Raw genomic sequence first — 17,925 nt, forward strand, 5'->3', positions numbered from 1 at the left:
TTCAGAAAAGGCATTGTAGCAAACCAAAAAAGAAATTTTAAGCGCAGCAGAGTAACCAGCGCACATACCTGTTAGCTCAGGTGAGTTTAAAAGGCTGCTGTTGATAACAAGGGCATTTGCTAAATAGATGGTGTGTGTGCAACAATATACTGAAAGGTCAATTATATTGTGCAGCTTATCTCACCACCTGTAGTTATTTAGGTGAAAGCTCCAAAATGCTTGCCTAATATGTCTGTTTATCCAAAAGGAAGTAAAAAGGGAGAGCTAGAAAGATAGCATTTCATTACATTACATGGCAATGCAATGCACAGTTGCTGAAGTTGAACCAAAATGAGCTTGTAATCTGGCTTCTGCAACTTTGAACATGAAAAATCCAATGAGGAGAAGAAAAGCAAAGCCAAAGAGTCCATCCCAAAATCCGACAAACAAGCAAAATGAACAAAAAACATTGAATTCAATTCTTTCTGATTTTAGAAACTGCATTAAAGAAGGGGTGCACCGGTCCTGGAGATACTGCAATACCAGGTCAATGCGTGGAGTGGACAGAGCAAGCTCTTTTTCCATCTCCCTGTTCTAAAAATCCATTTAATATATGGTCCCCAGATAGGGGACGTATCAGATATTAAACTGATAAGAACAGATACTACACTTGATCTTAGCCAAAAGGCCGAGAAGCGATAACCAGAATTGGTTTCAAACTACGGAGCCACCCAAGGATCCTGAAAAGTCCATTTGTGGAGATGAGCTCCTGGACTCCCGTTAAGAAGACATGTTGTCAACCTCTAGATCCCTTACATGCCTGCACTTTTCGGCTTGCTGCTGCTGCAATCCACGCGTTTTAGATCTGCATAACTCCACCTCTTTAAACACAGCACCTTCACCCCCTGCTGTTCCCACCCGCCTCAACACCGTTGGAAGGGAGGAGAACCAATTAAGGCGGGGGGTGGGGTGGAACGAGCAGCTGTCTACCCTTAGCAGGAGGGCTGCTGATTACATACCTCTCCTGCTGCTGCTGCTGCTGCTGGCTGTCCAGCAGCAGACTGAAGGTGGCTGCTGCTGTGCACAGGTATATAAAGGCTCAGAGCCTATTATGACACGCGCAGCCAGCGTTCCATTGCCACATTCCATCTACTGCAGGCAGGATACCTGGCTGGCTGAATGTCGCTGAGAAGCTCACAGAGACCGCCATAAGCAACAGTTTAACAGAATGCCACAGACTAATCAACCAAACTTTTTGGGTTGGGTTCTCTTTTATAGTCTGCAGGCATTAAATGAAAGAAGTCAGTGTTCCAGCAGAGGGAGACAACGTTTCAGAAAAGGCATTGTAGCAAACCAAAAAAGAAATTTTAAGCGCAGCAGAGTAACCAGCGCACATACCTGTTAGCTCAGGTGAGTTTAAAAGGCTGCTGTTGATAACAAGGGCATTTGCTAAATAGATGGTGTGTGTGCAACAATATACTGAAAGGTCAATTATATTGTGCAGCTTATCTCACCACCTGTAGTTATTTAGGTGAAAGCTCCAAAATGCTTGCCTAATATGTCTGTTTATCCAAAAGGAAGTAAAAAGGGAGAGCTAGAAAGATAGCATTTCATTACATTACATGGCAATGCAATGCACAGTTGCTGAAGTTGAACCAAAATGAGCTTGTAATCTGGCTTCTGCAACTTTGAACATGAAAATTCCAATGAGGAGAAGAAAAGCAAAGCCAAAGAGTCCATCCCAAAATCCGACAAACAAGCAAAATGAACAAAAAACATTGAATTCAATTCTTTCTGATTTTAGAAACTGCATTAAAGAAGGGGTGCACCGGTCCTGGAGATACTGCAATACCAGGTCAATGCGTGGAGTGGACAGAGCAAGCTCTTTTTCCATCTCCCTGTTCTAAAAATCCATTTAATATATGGTCCCCAGAAAGGGGACGTATCAGATATTAAACTGATAAGAACAGATACTACACTTGATCTTAGCCAAAAGGCCGAGAAGCGATAACCAGAATTGGTTTCAAACTACGGAGCCACCCAAGGATCCTGAAAAGTCCATTTGTGGAGATGAGCTCCTGGACTCCCGTTAAGAAGACATGTTGTCAACCTCTAGATCCCTTACATGCCTGCACTTTTCGGCTTGCTGCTGCTGCAATCCACGCGTTTTAGATCTGCATAACTCCACCTCTTTAAACACAGCACCTTCACCCCCTGCTGTTCCCACCCGCCTCAACACCGTTGGAAGGGAGGAGAACCAATTAAGGCGGGGGGTGGGGTGGAACGAGCAGCTGTCTACCCTTAGCAGGAGGGCTGCTGATTACATACCTCTCCTGCTGCTGCTGCTGCTGCTGGCTGTCCAGCAGCAGACTGAAGGTGGCTGCTGCTGTGCACAGGTATATAAAGGCTCAGAGCCTATTATGACACGCGCAGCCAGCGTTCCATTGCCACATTCCATCTACTGCAGGCAGGATACCTGGCTGGCTGAATGTCGCTGAGAAGCTCACAGAGACCGCCATAAGCAACAGTTTAACAGAATGCCACAGACTAATCAACCAAACTTTTTGGGTTGGGTTCTCTTTTATAGTCTGCAGGCATTAAATGAAAGAAGTCAGTGTTCCAGCAGAGGGAGACAACGTTTCAGAAAAGGAATTGTAGCAAACCAAAAAAGAAATTTTAAGCGCAGCAGAGTAACCAGCGCACATACCTGTTAGCTCAGGTGAGTTTAAAAGGCTGCTGTTGATAACAAGGGCATTTGCTAAATAGATGGTGTGTGTGCAACAATATACTGAAAGGTCAATTATATTGTGCAGCTTATCTCACCACCTGTAGTTATTTAGGTGAAAGCTCCAAAATGCTTGCCTAATATGTCTGTTTATCCAAAAGGAAGTAAAAAGGGAGAGCTAGAAAGATAGCATTTCATTACATTACATGGCAATGCAATGCACAGTTGCTGAAGTTGAACCAAAATGAGCTTGTAATCTGGCTTCTGCAACTTTGAACATGAAAAATCCAATGAGGAGAAGAAAAGCAAAGCCAAAGAGTCCATCCCAAAATCCGACAAACAAGCAAAATGAACAAAAAACATTGAATTCAATTCTTTCTGATTTTAGAAACTGCATTAAAGAAGGGGTGCACCGGTCCTGGAGATACTGCAATACCAGGTCAATGCGTGGAGTGGACAGAGCAAGCTCTTTTTCCATCTCCCTGTTCTAAAAATCCATTTAATATATGGTCCCCAGATAGGGGACGTATCAGATATTAAACTGATAAGAACAGATACTACACTTGATCTTAGCCAAAAGGCCGAGAAGCGATAACCAGAATTGGTTTCAAACTACGGAGCCACCCAAGGATCCTGAAAAGTCCATTTGTGGAGATGAGCTCCTGGACTCCCGTTAAGAAGACATGTTGTCAACCTCTAGATCCCTTACATGCCTGCACTTTTCGGCTTGCTGCTGCTGCAATCCACGCGTTTTAGATCTGCATAACTCCACCTCTTTAAACACAGCACCTTCACCCCCTGCTGCTCCCACCCGCCTCAACACCGTTGGAAGGGAGGAGAACCAATTAAGGCGGGGGGTGGGGTGGAACGAGCAGCTGTCTACCCTTAGCAGGAGGGCTGCTGATTACATACCTCTCCTGCTGCTGCTGCTGCTGCTGCTGGCTGTCCAGCAGCAGACTGAAGGTGGCTGCTGCTGTGCACAGGTATATAAAGGCTCAGAGCCTATTATGACACGCGCAGCCAGTGTTCCATTGCCACATTCCATCTACTGCAGGCAGGATACCTGGCTGGCTGAATGTCGCTGAGAAGCTCACAGAGACCGCCATAAGCAACAGTTTAACAGAATGCCACAGACTAATCAACCAAACTTTTTGGGTTGGGTTCTCTTTTATAGTCTGCAGGCATTAAATGAAAGAAGTCAGTGTTCCAGCAGAGGGAGACAACGTTTCAGAAAAGGCATTGTAGCAAACCAAAAAAGAAATTTTAAGCGCAGCAGAGTAACCAGCGCACATACCTGTTAGCTCAGGTGAGTTTAAAAGGCTGCTGTTGATAACAAGGGCATTTGCTAAATAGATGGTGTGTGTGCAACAATATACTGAAAGGTCAATTATATTGTGCAGCTTATCTCACCACCTGTAGTTATTTAGGTGAAAGCTCCAAAATGCTTGCCTAATATGTCTGTTTATCCAAAAGGAAGTAAAAAGGGAGAGCTAGAAAGATAGCATTTCATTACATTACATGGCAATGCAATGCACAGTTGCTGAAGTTGAACCAAAATGAGCTTGTAATCTGGCTTCTGCAACTTTGAACATGAAAAATCCAATGAGGAGAAGAAAAGCAAAGCCAAAGAGTCCATCCCAAAATCCGACAAACAAGCAAAATGAACAAAAAACATTGAATTCAATTCTTTCTGATTTTAGAAACTGCATTAAAGAAGGGGTGCACCGGTCCTGGAGATACTGTAATACCAGGTCAATGCGTGGAGTGGACAGAGCAAGCTCTTTTTCCATCTCCCTGTTCTAAAAATCCATTTAATATATGGTCCCCAGATAGGGGACGTATCAGATATTAAACTGATAAGAACAGATACTACACTTGATCTTAGCCAAAAGGCCGAGAAGCGATAACCAGAATTGGTTTCAAACTACGGAGCCACCCAAGGATCCTGAAAAGTCCATTTGTGGAGATGAGCTCCTGGACTCCCGTTAAGAAGACATGTTGTCAACCTCTAGATCCCTTACATGCCTGCACTTTTCGGCTTGCTGCTGCTGCAATCCACGCGTTTTAGATCTGCATAACTCCACCTCTTTAAACACAGCACCTTCACCCCCTGCTGTTCCCACCCGCCTCAACACCGTTGGAAGGGAGGAGAACCAATTAAGGCGGGGGGTGGGGTGGAACGAGCAGCTGTCTACCCTTAGCAGGAGGGCTGCTGATTACATACCTCTCCTGCTGCTGCTGCTGCTGCTGCTGGCTGTCCAGCAGCAGACTGAAGGTGGCTGCTGCTGTGCACAGGTATATAAAGGCTCAGAGCCTATTATGACACGCGCAGCCAGCGTTCCATTCCCACATTCCATCTACTGCAGGCAGGATACCTGGCTGGCTGAATGTCGCTGAGAAGCTCACAGAGACCGCCATAAGCAACAGTTTAACAGAATGCCACAGACTAATCAACCAAACTTTTTGGGTTGGGTTCTCTTTTATAGTCTGCAGGCATTAAATGAAAGAAGTCAGTGTTCCAGCAGAGGGAGACAACGTTTCAGAAAAGGCATTGTAGCAAACCAAAAAAGAAATTTTAAGCGCAGCAGAGTAACCAGCGCACATACCTGTTAGCTCAGGTGAGTTTAAAAGGCTGCTGTTGATAACAAGGGCATTTGCTAAATAGATGGTGTGTGTGCAACAATATACTGAAAGGTCAATTATATTGTGCAGCTTATCTCACCACCTGTAGTTATTTAGGTGAAAGCTCCAAAATGCTTGCCTAATATGTCTGTTTATCCAAAAGGAAGTAAAAAGGGAGAGCTAGAAAGATAGCATTTCATTACATTACATGGCAATGCAATGCACAGTTGCTGAAGTTGAACCAAAATGAGCTTGTAATCTGGCTTCTGCAACTTTGAACATGAAAAATCCAATGAGGAGAAGAAAAGCAAAGCCAAAGAGTCCATCCCAAAATCCGACAAACAAGCAAAATGAACAAAAAACATTGAATTCAATTCTTTCTGATTTTAGAAACTGCATTAAAGAAGGGGTGCACCGGTCCTGGAGATACTGTAATACCAGGTCAATGCGTGGAGTGGACAGAGCAAGCTCTTTTTCCATCTCCCTGTTCTAAAAATCCATTTAATATATGGTCCCCAGATAGGGGACGTATCAGATATTAAACTGATAAGAACAGATACTACACTTGATCTTAGCCAAAAGGCCGAGAAGCGATAACCAGAATTGGTTTCAAACTACGGAGCCACCCAAGGATCCTGAAAAGTCCATTTGTGGAGATGAGCTCCTGGACTCCCGTTAAGAAGACATGTTGTCAACCTCTAGATCCCTTACATGCCTGCACTTTTCGGCTTGCTGCTGCTGCAATCCACGCGTTTTAGATCTGCATAACTCCACCTCTTTAAACACAGCACCTTCACCCCCTGCTGTTCCCACCCGCCTCAACACCGTTGGAAGGGAGGAGAACCAATTAAGGCGGGGGGTGGGGTGGAACGAGCAGCTGTCTACCCTTAGCAGGAGGGCTGCTGATTACATACCTCTCCTGCTGCTGCTGCTGCTGCTGCTGGCTGTCCAGCAGCAGACTGAAGGTGGCTGCTGCTGTGCACAGGTATATAAAGGCTCAGAGCCTATTATGACACGCGCAGCCAGTGTTCCATTGCCACATTCCATCTACTGCAGGCAGGATACCTGGCTGGCTGAATGTCGCTGAGAAGCTCACAGAGACCGCCATAAGCAACAGTTTAACAGAATGCCACAGACTAATCAACCAAACTTTTTGGGTTGGGTTCTCTTTTATAGTCTGCAGGCATTAAATGAAAGAAGTCAGTGTTCCAGCAGAGGGAGACAACGTTTCAGAAAAGGCATTGTAGCAAACCAAAAAAGAAATTTTAAGCGCAGCAGAGTAACCAGCGCACATACCTGTTAGCTCAGGTGAGTTTAAAAGGCTGCTGTTGATAACAAGGGCATTTGCTAAATAGATGGTGTGTGTGCAACAATATACTGAAAGGTCAATTATATTGTGCAGCTTATCTCACCACCTGTAGTTATTTAGGTGAAAGCTCCAAAATGCTTGCCTAATATGTCTGTTTATCCAAAAGGAAGTAAAAAGGGAGAGCTAGAAAGATAGCATTTCATTACATTACATGGCAATGCAATGCACAGTTGCTGAAGTTGAACCAAAATGAGCTTGTAATCTGGCTTCTGCAACTTTGAACATGAAAAATCCAATGAGGAGAAGAAAAGCAAAGCCAAAGAGTCCATCCCAAAATCCGACAAACAAGCAAAATGAACAAAAAACATTGAATTCAATTCTTTCTGATTTTAGAAACTGCATTAAAGAAGGGGTGCACCGGTCCTGGAGATACTGTAATACCAGGTCAATGCGTGGAGTGGACAGAGCAAGCTCTTTTTCCATCTCCCTGTTCTAAAAATCCATTTAATATATGGTCCCCAGATAGGGGACGTATCAGATATTAAACTGATAAGAACAGATACTACACTTGATCTTAGCCAAAAGGCCGAGAAGCGATAACCAGAATTGGTTTCAAACTACGGAGCCACCCAAGGATCCTGAAAAGTCCATTTGTGGAGATGAGCTCCTGGACTCCCGTTAAGAAGACATGTTGTCAACCTCTAGATCCCTTACATGCCTGCACTTTTCGGCTTGCTGCTGCTGCAATCCACGCGTTTTAGATCTGCATAACTCCACCTCTTTAAACACAGCACCTTCACCCCCTGCTGTTCCCACCCGCCTCAACACCGTTGGAAGGGAGGAGAACCAATTAAGGCGGGGGGTGGGGTGGAACGAGCAGCTGTCTACCCTTAGCAGGAGGGCTGCTGATTACATACCTCTCCTGCTGCTGCTGCTGCTGCTGCTGGCTGTCCAGCAGCAGACTGAAGGTGGCTGCTGCTGTGCACAGGTATATAAAGGCTCAGAGCCTATTATGACACGCGCAGCCAGCGTTCCATTGCCACATTCCATCTACTGCAGGCAGGATACCTGGCTGGCTGAATGTCGCTGAGAAGCTCACAGAGACCGCCATAAGCAACAGTTTAACAGAATGCCACAGACTAATCAACCAAACTTTTTGGGTTGGGTTCTCTTTTATAGTCTGCAGGCATTAAATGAAAGAAGTCAGTGTTCCAGCAGAGGGAGACAACGTTTCAGAAAAGGCATTGTAGCAAACCAAAAAAGAAATTTTAAGCGCAGCAGAGTAACCAGCGCACATACCTGTTAGCTCAGGTGAGTTTAAAAGGCTGCTGTTGATAACAAGGGCATTTGCTAAATAGATGGTGTGTGTGCAACAATATACTGAAAGGTCAATTATATTGTGCAGCTTATCTCACCACCTGTAGTTATTTAGGTGAAAGCTCCAAAATGCTTGCCTAATATGTCTGTTTATCCAAAAGGAAGTAAAAAGGGAGAGCTAGAAAGATAGCATTTCATTACATTACATGGCAATGCAATGCACAGTTGCTGAAGTTGAACCAAAATGAGCTTGTAATCTGGCTTCTGCAACTTTGAACATGAAAAATCCAATGAGGAGAAGAAAAGCAAAGCCAAAGAGTCCATCCCAAAATCCAACAAACAAGCAAAATGAACAAAAAACATTGAATTCAATTCTTTCTGATTTTAGAAACTGCATTAAAGAAGGGGTGCACCGGTCCTGGAGATACTGTAATACCAGGTCAATGCGTGGAGTGGACAGAGCAAGCTCTTTTTCCATCTCCCTGTTCTAAAAATCCATTTAATATATGGTCCCCAGATAGGGGACGTATCAGATATTAAACTGATAAGAACAGATACTACACTTGATCTTAGCCAAAAGGCCGAGAAGCGATAACCAGAATTGGTTTCAAACTACGGAGCCACCCAAGGATCCTGAAAAGTCCATTTGTGGAGATGAGCTCCTGGACTCCCGTTAAGAAGACATGTTGTCAACCTCTAGATCCCTTACATGCCTGCACTTTTCGGCTTGCTGCTGCTGCAATCCACGCGTTTTAGATCTGCATAACTCCACCTCTTTAAACACAGCACCTTCACCCCCTGCTGTTCCCACCCGCCTCAACACCGTTGGAAGGGAGGAGAACCAATTAAGGCGGGGGGTGGGGTGGAACGAGCAGCTGTCTACCCTTAGCAGGAGGGCTGCTGATTACATACCTCTCCTGCTGCTGCTGCTGCTGCTGCTGGCTGTCCAGCAGCAGACTGAAGGTGGCTGCTGCTGTGCACAGGTATATAAAGGCTCAGAGCCTATTATGACACGCGCAGCCAGCGTTCCATTGCCACATTCCATCTACTGCAGGCAGGATACCTGGCTGGCTGAATGTCGCTGAGAAGCTCACAGAGACCGCCATAAGCAACAGTTTAACAGAATGCCACAGACTAATCAACCAAACTTTTTGGGTTGGGTTCTCTTTTATAGTCTGCAGGCATTAAATGAAAGAAGTCAGTGTTCCAGCAGAGGGAGACAACGTTTCAGAAAAGGCATTGTAGCAAACCAAAAAAGAAATTTTAAGCGCAGCAGAGTAACCAGCGCACATACCTGTTAGCTCAGGTGAGTTTAAAAGGCTGCTGTTGATAACAAGGGCATTTGCTAAATAGATGGTGTGTGTGCAACAATATACTGAAAGGTCAATTATATTGTGCAGCTTATCTCACCACCTGTAGTTATTTAGGTGAAAGCTCCAAAATGCTTGCCTAATATGTCTGTTTATCCAAAAGGAAGTAAAAAGGGAGAGCTAGAAAGATAGCATTTCATTACATTACATGGCAATGCAATGCACAGTTGCTGAAGTTGAACCAAAATGAGCTTGTAATCTGGCTTCTGCAACTTTGAACATGAAAAATCCAATGAGGAGAAGAAAAGCAAAGCCAAAGAGTCCATCCCAAAATCCGACAAACAAGCAAAATGAACAAAAAACATTGAATTCAATTCTTTCTGATTTTAGAAACTGCATTAAAGAAGGGGTGCACCGGTCCTGGAGATACTGCAATACCAGGTCAATGCGTGGAGTGGACAGAGCAAGCTCTTTTTCCATCTCCCTGTTCTAAAAATCCATTTAATATATGGTCCCCAGATAGGGGACGTATCAGATATTAAACTGATAAGAACAGATACTACACTTGATCTTAGCCAAAAGGCCGAGAAGCGATAACCAGAATTGGTTTCAAACTACGGAGCCACCCAAGGATCCTGAAAAGTCCATTTGTGGAGATGAGCTCCTGGACTCCCGTTAAGAAGACATGTTGTCAACCTCTAGATCCCTTACATGCCTGCACTTTTCGGCTTGCTGCTGCTGCAATCCACGCGTTTTAGATCTGCATAACTCCACCTCTTTAAACACAGCACCTTCACCCCCTGCTGTTCCCACCCGCCTCAACACCGTTGGAAGGGAGGAGAACCAATTAAGGCGGGGGGTGGGGTGGAACGAGCAGCTGTCTACCCTTAGCAGGAGGGCTGCTGATTACATACCTCTCCTGCTGCTGCTGCTGCTGCTGGCTGTCCAGCAGCAGACTGAAGGTGGCTGCTGCTGTGCACAGGTATATAAAGGCTCAGAGCCTATTATGACACGCGCAGCCAGCGTTCCATTGCCACATTCCATCTACTGCAGGCAGGATACCTGGCTGGCTGAATGTCGCTGAGAAGCTCACAGAGACCGCCATAAGCAACAGTTTAACAGAATGCCACAGACTAATCAACCAAACTTTTTGGGTTGGGTTCTCTTTTATAGTCTGCAGGCATTAAATGAAAGAAGTCAGTGTTCCAGCAGAGGGAGACAACGTTTCAGAAAAGGCATTGTAGCAAACCAAAAAAGAAATTTTAAGCGCAGCAGAGTAACCAGCGCACATACCTGTTAGCTCAGGTGAGTTTAAAAGGCTGCTGTTGATAACAAGGGCATTTGCTAAATAGATGGTGTGTGTGCAACAATATACTGAAAGGTCAATTATATTGTGCAGCTTATCTCACCACCTGTAGTTATTTAGGTGAAAGCTCCAAAATGCTTGCCTAATATGTCTGTTTATCCAAAAGGAAGTAAAAAGGGAGAGCTAGAAAGATAGCATTTCATTACATTACATGGCAATGCAATGCACAGTTGCTGAAGTTGAACCAAAATGAGCTTGTAATCTGGCTTCTGCAACTTTGAACATGAAAAATCCAATGAGGAGAAGAAAAGCAAAGCCAAAGAGTCCATCCCAAAATCCGACAAACAAGCAAAATGAACAAAAAACATTGAATTCAATTCTTTCTGATTTTAGAAACTGCATTAAAGAAGGGGTGCACCGGTCCTGGAGATACTGCAATACCAGGTCAATGCGTGGAGTGGACAGAGCAAGCTCTTTTTCCATCTCCCTGTTCTAAAAATCCATTTAATATATGGTCCCCAGATAGGGGACGTATCAGATATTAAACTGATAAGAACAGATACTACACTTGATCTTAGCCAAAAGGCCGAGAAGCGATAACCAGAATTGGTTTCAAACTACGGAGCCACCCAAGGATCCTGAAAAGTCCATTTGTGGAGATGAGCTCCTGGACTCCCGTTAAGAAGACATGTTGTCAACCTCTAGATCCCTTACATGCCTGCACTTTTCGGCTTGCTGCTGCTGCAATCCACGCGTTTTAGATCTGCATAACTCCACCTCTTTAAACACAGCACCTTCACCCCCTGCTGTTCCCACCCGCCTCAACACCGTTGGAAGGGAGGAGAACCAATTAAGGCGGGGGGTGGGGTGGAACGAGCAGCTGTCTACCCTTAGCAGGAGGGCTGCTGATTACATACCTCTCCTGCTGCTGCTGCTGCTGCTGCTGGCTGTCCAGCAGCAGACTGAAGGTGGCTGCTGCTGTGCACAGGTATATAAAGGCTCAGAGCCTATTATGACACGCGCAGCCAGCGTTCCATTGCCACATTCCATCTACTGCAGGCAGGATACCTGGCTGGCTGAATGTCGCTGAGAAGCTCACAGAGACCGCCATAAGCAACAGTTTAACAGAATGCCACAGACTAATCAACCAAACTTTTTGGGTTGGGTTCTCTTTTATAGTCTGCAGGCATTAAATGAAAGAAGTCAGTGTTCCAGCAGAGGGAGACAACGTTTCAGAAAAGGCATTGTAGCAAACCAAAAAAGAAATTTTAAGCGCAGCAGAGTAACCAGCGCACATACCTGTTAGCTCAGGTGAGTTTAAAAGGCTGCTGTTGATAACAAGGGCATTTGCTAAATAGATGGTGTGTGTGCAACAATATACTGAAAGGTCAATTATATTGTGCAGCTTATCTCACCACCTGTAGTTATTTAGGTGAAAGCTCCAAAATGCTTGCCTAATATGTCTGTTTATCCAAAAGGAAGTAAAAAGGGAGAGCTAGAAAGATAGCATTTCATTACATTACATGGCAATGCAATGCACAGTTGCTGAAGTTGAACCAAAATGAGCTTGTAATCTGGCTTCTGCAACTTTGAACATGAAAAATCCAATGAGGAGAAGAAAAGCAAAGCCAAAGAGTCCATCCCAAAATCCGACAAACAAGCAAAATGAACAAAAAACATTGAATTCAATTCTTTCTGATTTTAGAAACTGCATTAAAGAAGGGGTGCACCGGTCCTGGAGATACTGTAATACCAGGTCAATGCGTGGAGTGGACAGAGCAAGCTCTTTTTCCATCTCCCTGTTCTAAAAATCCATTTAATATATGGTCCCCAGATAGGGGACGTATCAGATATTAAACTGATAAGAACAGATACTACACTTGATCTTAGCCAAAAGGCCGAGAAGCGATAACCAGAATTGGTTTCAAACTACGGAGCCACCCAAGGATCCTGAAAAGTCCATTTGTGGAGATGAGCTCCTGGACTCCCGTTAAGAAGACATGTTGTCAACCTCTAGATCCCTTACATGCCTGCACTTTTCGGCTTGCTGCTGCTGCAATCCACGCGTTTTAGATCTGCATAACTCCACCTCTTTAAACACAGCACCTTCACCCCCTGCTGTTCCCACCCGCCTCAACACCGTTGGAAGGGAGGAGAACCAATTAAGGCGGGGGGTGGGGTGGAACGAGCAGCTGTCTACCCTTAGCAGGAGGGCTGCTGATTACATACCTCTCCTGCTGCTGCTGCTGGCTGTCCAGCAGCAGACTGAAGGTGGCTGCTGCTGTGCACAGGTATATAAAGGCTCAGAGCCTATTATGACACGCGCAGCCAGCGTTCCATTGCCACATTCCATCTACTGCAGGCAGGATACCTGGCTGGCTGAATGTCGCTGAGAAGCTCACAGAGACCGCCATAAGCAACAGTTTAACAGAATGCCACAGACTAATCAACCAAACTTTTTGGGTTGGGTTCTCTTTTATAGTCTGCAGGCATTAAATGAAAGAAGTCAGTGTTCCAGCAGAGGGAGACAACGTTTCAGAAAAGGCATTGTAGCAAACCAAAAAAGAAATTTTAAGCGCAGCAGAGTAACCAGCGCACATACCTGTTAGCTCAGGTGAGTTTAAAAGGCTGCTGTTGATAACAAGGGCATTTGCTAAATAGATGGTGTGTGTGCAACAATATACTGAAAGGTCAATTATATTGTGCAGCTTATCTCACCACCTGTAGTTATTTAGGTGAAAGCTCCAAAATGCTTGCCTAATATGTCTGTTTATCCAAAAGGAAGTAAAAAGGGAGAGCTAGAAAGATAGCATTTCATTACATTACATGGCAATGCAATGCACAGTTGCTGAAGTTGAACCAAAATGAGCTTGTAATCTGGCTTCTGCAACTTTGAACATGAAAAATCCAATGAGGAGAAGAAAAGCAAAGCCAAAGAGTCCATCCCAAAATCCGACAAACAAGCAAAATGAACAAAAAACATTGAATTCAATTCTTTCTGATTTTAGAAACTGCATTAAAGAAGGGGTGCACCGGTCCTGGAGATACTGCAATACCAGGTCAATGCGTGGAGTGGACAGAGCAAGCTCTTTTTCCATCTCCCTGTTCTAAAAATCCATTTAATATATGGTCCCCAGATAGGGGACGTATCAGATATTAAACTGATAAGAACAGATACTACACTTGATCTTAGCCAAAAGGCCGAGAAGCGATAACCAGAATTGGTTTCAAACTACGGAGCCACCCAAGGATCCTGAAAAGTCCATTTGTGGAGATGAGCTCCTGGACTCCCGTTAAGAAGACATGTTGTCAACCTCTAGATCCCTTACATGCCTGCACTTTTCGGCTTGCTGCTGCTGCAATCCACGCGTTTTAGATCTGCATAACTCCACCTCTTTAAACACAGCACCTTCACCCCCTGCTGTTCCCACCCGCCTCAACACCGTTGGAAGGGAGGAGAACCAATTAAGGCGGTGGGTGGGGTGGAACGAGCAGCTGTCTACCCTTAGCAGGAGGGCTGCTGATTACATACCTCTCCTGCTGCTGCTGCTGCTGCTGGCTGTCCAGCAGCAGACTGAAGGTGGCTGCTGCTGTGCACAGGTATATAAAGGCTCAGAGCCTATTATGACACGCGCAGCCAGCGTTCCATTGCCACATTCCATCTACTGCAGGCAGGATACCTGGCTGGCTGAATGTCGCTGAGAAGCTCACAGAGACCGCCATAAGCAACAGTTTAACAGAATGCCACAGACTAATCAACCAAACTTTTTGGGTTGGGTTCTCTTTTATAGTCTGCAGGCATTAAATGAAAGAAGTCAGTGTTCCAGCAGAGGGAGACAACGTTTCAGAAAAGGCATTGTAGCAAACCAAAAAATAAATTTTAAGAGCAGCAGAGTAACCAGCGCACATACCTGTTAGCTCAGGTGAGTTTAAAAGGCTGCTGTTGATAACAAGGGCATTTGCTAAATAGATGGTGTGTGTGCAACAATATACTGAAAGGTCAATTATATTGTGCAGCTTATCTCACCACCTGTAGTTATTTAGGTGAAAGCTCCAAAATGCTTGCCTAATATGTCTGTTTATCCAAAAGGAAGTAAAAAGGGAGAGCTAGAAAGATAGCATTTCATTACATTACATGGCAATGCAATGCACAGTTGCTGAAGTTGAACCAAAATGAGCTTGTAATCTGGCTTCTGCAACTTTGAACATGAAAAATCCAATGAGGAGAAGAAAAGCAAAGCCAAAGAGTCCATCCCAAAATCCGACAAACAAGCAAAATGAACAAAAAACATTGAATTCAATTCTTTCTGATTTTAGAAACTGCATTAAAGAAGGGGTGCACCGGTCCTGGAGATACTGCAATACCAGGTCAATGCGTGGAGTGGACAGAGCAAGCTCTTTTTCCATCTCCCTGTTCTAAAAATCCATTTAATATATGGTCCCCAGATAGGGGACGTATCAGATATTAAACTGATAAGAACAGATACTACACTTGATCTTAGCCAAAAGGCCGAGAAGCGATAACCAGAATTGGTTTCAAACTACGGAGCCACCCAAGGATCCTGAAAAGTCCATTTGTGGAGATGAGCTCCTGGACTCCCGTTAAGAAGACATGTTGTCAACCTCTAGATCCCTTACATGCCTGCACTTTTCGGCTTGCTGCTGCTGCAATCCACGCGTTTTAGATCTGCATAACTCCACCTCTTTAAACACAGCACCTTCACCCCCTGCTGTTCCCACCCGCCTCAACACCGTTGGAAGGGAGGAGAACCAATTAAGGCGGGGGGTGGGGTGGAACGAGCAGCTGTCTACCCTTAGCAGGAGGGCTGCTGATTACATACCTCTCCTGCTGCTGCTGCTGCTGCTGGCTGTCCAGCAGCAGACTGAAGGTGGCTGCTGCTGTGCACAGGTATATAAAGGCTCAGAGCCTATTATGACACGCGCAGCCAGCGTTCCATTGCCACATTCCATCTACTGCAGGCAGGATACCTGGCTGGCTGAATGTCGCTGAGAAGCTCACAGAGACCGCCATAAGCAACAGTTTAACAGAATGCCACAGACTAATCAACCAAACTTTTTGGGTTGGGTTCTCTTTTATAGTCTGCAGGCATTAAATGAAAGAAGTCAGTGTTCCAGCAGAGGGAGACAACGTTTCAGAAAAGGCATTGTAGCAAACCAAAAAAGAAATTTTAAGCGCAGCAGAGTAACCAGCGCACATACCTGTTAGCTCAGGTGAGTTTAAAAGGCTGCTGTTGATAACAAGGGCATTTGCTAAATAGATGGTGTGTGTGCAACAATATACTGAAAGGTCAATTATATTGTGCAGCTTATCTCACCACCTGTAGTTATTTAGGTGAAAGCTCCAAAATGCTTGCCTAATATGTCTGTTTATCCAAAAGGAAGTAAAAAGGGAGAGCTAGAAAGATAGCATTTCATTACATTACATGGCAATGCAATGCACAGTTGCTGAAGTTGAACCAAAATGAGCTTGTAATCTGGCTTCTGCAACTTTGAACATGAAAAATCCAATGAGGAGAAGAAAAGCAAAGCCAAAGAGTCCATCCCAAAATCCGACAAACAAGCAAAATGAACAAAAAACATTGAATTCAATTCTTTCTGATTTTAGAAACTGCATTAAAGAAGGGGTGCACCGGTCCTGGAGATACTGCAATACCAGGTCAATGCGTGGAGTGGACAGAGCAAGCTCTTTTTCCATCTCCCTGTTCTAAAAATCCATTTAATATATGGTCCCCAGATAGGGGACGTATCAGATATTAAACTGATAAGAACAGATACTACACTTGATCTTAGCCAAAAGGCCGAGAAGCGATAACCAGAATTGGTTTCAAACTACGGAGCCACCCAAGGATCCTGAAAAGTCCATTTGTGGAGATGAGCTCCTGGACTCCCGTTAAGAAGACATGTTGTCAACCTCTAGATCCCTTACATGCCTGCACTTTTCGGCTTGCTGCTGCTGCAATCCACGCGTTTTAGATCTGCATAACTCCACCTCTTTAAACACAGCACCTTCACCCCCTGCTGTTCCCACCCGCCTCAACACCGTTGGAAGGGAGGAGAACCAATTAAGGCGGGGGGTGGGGTGGAACGAGCAGCTGTCTACCCTTAGCAGGAGGGCTGCTGATTACATACCTCTCCTGCTGCTGCTGCTGCTGCTGGCTGTCCAGCAGCAGACTGAAGGTGGCTGCTGCTGTGCACAGGTATATAAAGGCTCAGAGCCTATTATGACACGCGCAGCCAGCGTTCCATTGCCACATTCCATCTACTGCAGGCAGGATACCTGGCTGGCTGAATGTCGCTGAGAAGCTCACAGAGACCGCCATAAGCAACAGTTTAACAGAATGCCACAGACTAATCAACCAAACTTTTTGGGTTGGGTTCTCTTTTATAGTCTGCAGGCATTAAATGAAAGAAGTCAGTGTTCCAGCAGAGGGAGACAACGTTTCAGAAAAGGCATTGTAGCAAACCAAAAAAGAAATTTTAAGCGCAGCAGAGTAACCAGCGCACATACCTGTTAGCTCAGGTGAGTTTAAAAGGCTGCTGTTGATAACAAGGGCATTTGCTAAATAGATGGTGTGTGTGCAACAATATACTGAAAGGTCAATTATATTGTGCAGCTTATCTCACCACCTGTAGTTATTTAGGTGAAAGCTCCAAAATGCTTGCCTAATATGTCTGTTTATCCAAAAGGAAGTAAAAAGGGAGAGCTAGAAAGATAGCATTTCATTACATTACATGGCAATGCAATGCACAGTTGCTGAAGTTGAACCAAAATGAGCTTGTAATCTGGCTTCTGCAACTTTGAACATGAAAAATCCAATGAGGAGAAGAAAAGCAAAGCCAAAGAGTCCATCCCAAAATCCGACAAACAAGCAAAATGAACAAAAAACATTGAATTCAATTCTTTCTGATTTTAGAAACTGCATTAAAGAAGGGGTGCACCGGTCCTGGAGATACTGCAATACCAGGTCAATGCGTGGAGTGGACAGAGCAAGCTCTTTTTCCATCTCCCTGTTCTAAAAATCCATTTAATATATGGTCCCCAGATAGGGGACGTATCAGATATTAAACTGATAAGAACAGATACTACACTTGATCTTAGCCAAAAGGCCGAGAAGCGATAACCAGAATTGGTTTCAAACTACGGAGCCACCCAAGGATCCTGAAAAGTCCATTTGTGGAGATGAGCTCCTGGACTCCCGTTAAGAAGACATGTTGTCAACCTCTAGATCCCTTACATGCCTGCACTTTTCGGCTTGCTGCTGCTGCAATCCACGCGTTTTAGATCTGCATAACTCCACCTCTTTAAACACAGCACCTTCACCCCCTGCTGTTCCCA

At 44.7% G+C, this 17,925-nt stretch overlaps 14 non-coding genes across 14 annotated transcripts; all 14 read right to left on the reverse strand.

Moving 5' to 3' along the window:
* Window positions 1-488: 488 nt before the first annotated feature.
* Window positions 489-679, reverse strand: LOC141229078 (U2 spliceosomal RNA). Its single transcript, XR_012295830.1, has one exon. It is a non-coding gene; the product is annotated as a U2 spliceosomal RNA (small nuclear RNA).
* Window positions 680-1,797: 1,118 nt separating this feature from the next.
* On the reverse strand, window positions 1,798-1,988 carry LOC141229102 (U2 spliceosomal RNA). The gene has a single exon (XR_012295855.1). It is a non-coding gene; the product is annotated as a U2 spliceosomal RNA (small nuclear RNA).
* Window positions 1,989-3,106: 1,118 nt separating this feature from the next.
* LOC141229089 (U2 spliceosomal RNA) lies at window positions 3,107-3,297 on the reverse strand. Its single transcript, XR_012295842.1, has one exon. It is a non-coding gene; the product is annotated as a U2 spliceosomal RNA (small nuclear RNA).
* A 1,121-nt stretch (window positions 3,298-4,418) lies between these two features.
* On the reverse strand, window positions 4,419-4,609 carry LOC141229093 (U2 spliceosomal RNA). The gene has a single exon (XR_012295846.1). It is a non-coding gene; the product is annotated as a U2 spliceosomal RNA (small nuclear RNA).
* Window positions 4,610-5,730: 1,121 nt separating this feature from the next.
* Window positions 5,731-5,921, reverse strand: LOC141229094 (U2 spliceosomal RNA). The gene has a single exon (XR_012295847.1). It is a non-coding gene; the product is annotated as a U2 spliceosomal RNA (small nuclear RNA).
* A 1,121-nt stretch (window positions 5,922-7,042) lies between these two features.
* Window positions 7,043-7,233, reverse strand: LOC141229095 (U2 spliceosomal RNA). The gene has a single exon (XR_012295848.1). It is a non-coding gene; the product is annotated as a U2 spliceosomal RNA (small nuclear RNA).
* A 1,121-nt stretch (window positions 7,234-8,354) lies between these two features.
* LOC141229096 (U2 spliceosomal RNA) lies at window positions 8,355-8,545 on the reverse strand. Its single transcript, XR_012295849.1, has one exon. It is a non-coding gene; the product is annotated as a U2 spliceosomal RNA (small nuclear RNA).
* Window positions 8,546-9,666: 1,121 nt separating this feature from the next.
* LOC141229100 (U2 spliceosomal RNA) lies at window positions 9,667-9,857 on the reverse strand. Its single transcript, XR_012295853.1, has one exon. It is a non-coding gene; the product is annotated as a U2 spliceosomal RNA (small nuclear RNA).
* Window positions 9,858-10,975: 1,118 nt separating this feature from the next.
* On the reverse strand, window positions 10,976-11,166 carry LOC141229111 (U2 spliceosomal RNA). The gene has a single exon (XR_012295864.1). It is a non-coding gene; the product is annotated as a U2 spliceosomal RNA (small nuclear RNA).
* Window positions 11,167-12,287: 1,121 nt separating this feature from the next.
* LOC141229097 (U2 spliceosomal RNA) lies at window positions 12,288-12,478 on the reverse strand. Its single transcript, XR_012295850.1, has one exon. It is a non-coding gene; the product is annotated as a U2 spliceosomal RNA (small nuclear RNA).
* Window positions 12,479-13,590: 1,112 nt separating this feature from the next.
* Window positions 13,591-13,781, reverse strand: LOC141229123 (U2 spliceosomal RNA). Its single transcript, XR_012295875.1, has one exon. It is a non-coding gene; the product is annotated as a U2 spliceosomal RNA (small nuclear RNA).
* Window positions 13,782-14,899: 1,118 nt separating this feature from the next.
* LOC141229135 (U2 spliceosomal RNA) lies at window positions 14,900-15,090 on the reverse strand. The gene has a single exon (XR_012295886.1). It is a non-coding gene; the product is annotated as a U2 spliceosomal RNA (small nuclear RNA).
* A 1,118-nt stretch (window positions 15,091-16,208) lies between these two features.
* Window positions 16,209-16,399, reverse strand: LOC141229148 (U2 spliceosomal RNA). Its single transcript, XR_012295896.1, has one exon. It is a non-coding gene; the product is annotated as a U2 spliceosomal RNA (small nuclear RNA).
* A 1,118-nt stretch (window positions 16,400-17,517) lies between these two features.
* On the reverse strand, window positions 17,518-17,708 carry LOC141229159 (U2 spliceosomal RNA). Its single transcript, XR_012295903.1, has one exon. It is a non-coding gene; the product is annotated as a U2 spliceosomal RNA (small nuclear RNA).
* Window positions 17,709-17,925: the final 217 nt, after the last annotated feature.

This window comes from Phyllobates terribilis, unplaced genomic scaffold, assembly GCF_046119375.1.
Source record: "Phyllobates terribilis strain yellow unplaced genomic scaffold, ASM4611937v1 Scaffold_455__1_contigs__length_1453912, whole genome shotgun sequence".
Classification (NCBI taxonomy): domain Eukaryota; kingdom Metazoa; phylum Chordata; class Amphibia; order Anura; family Dendrobatidae; genus Phyllobates; species Phyllobates terribilis.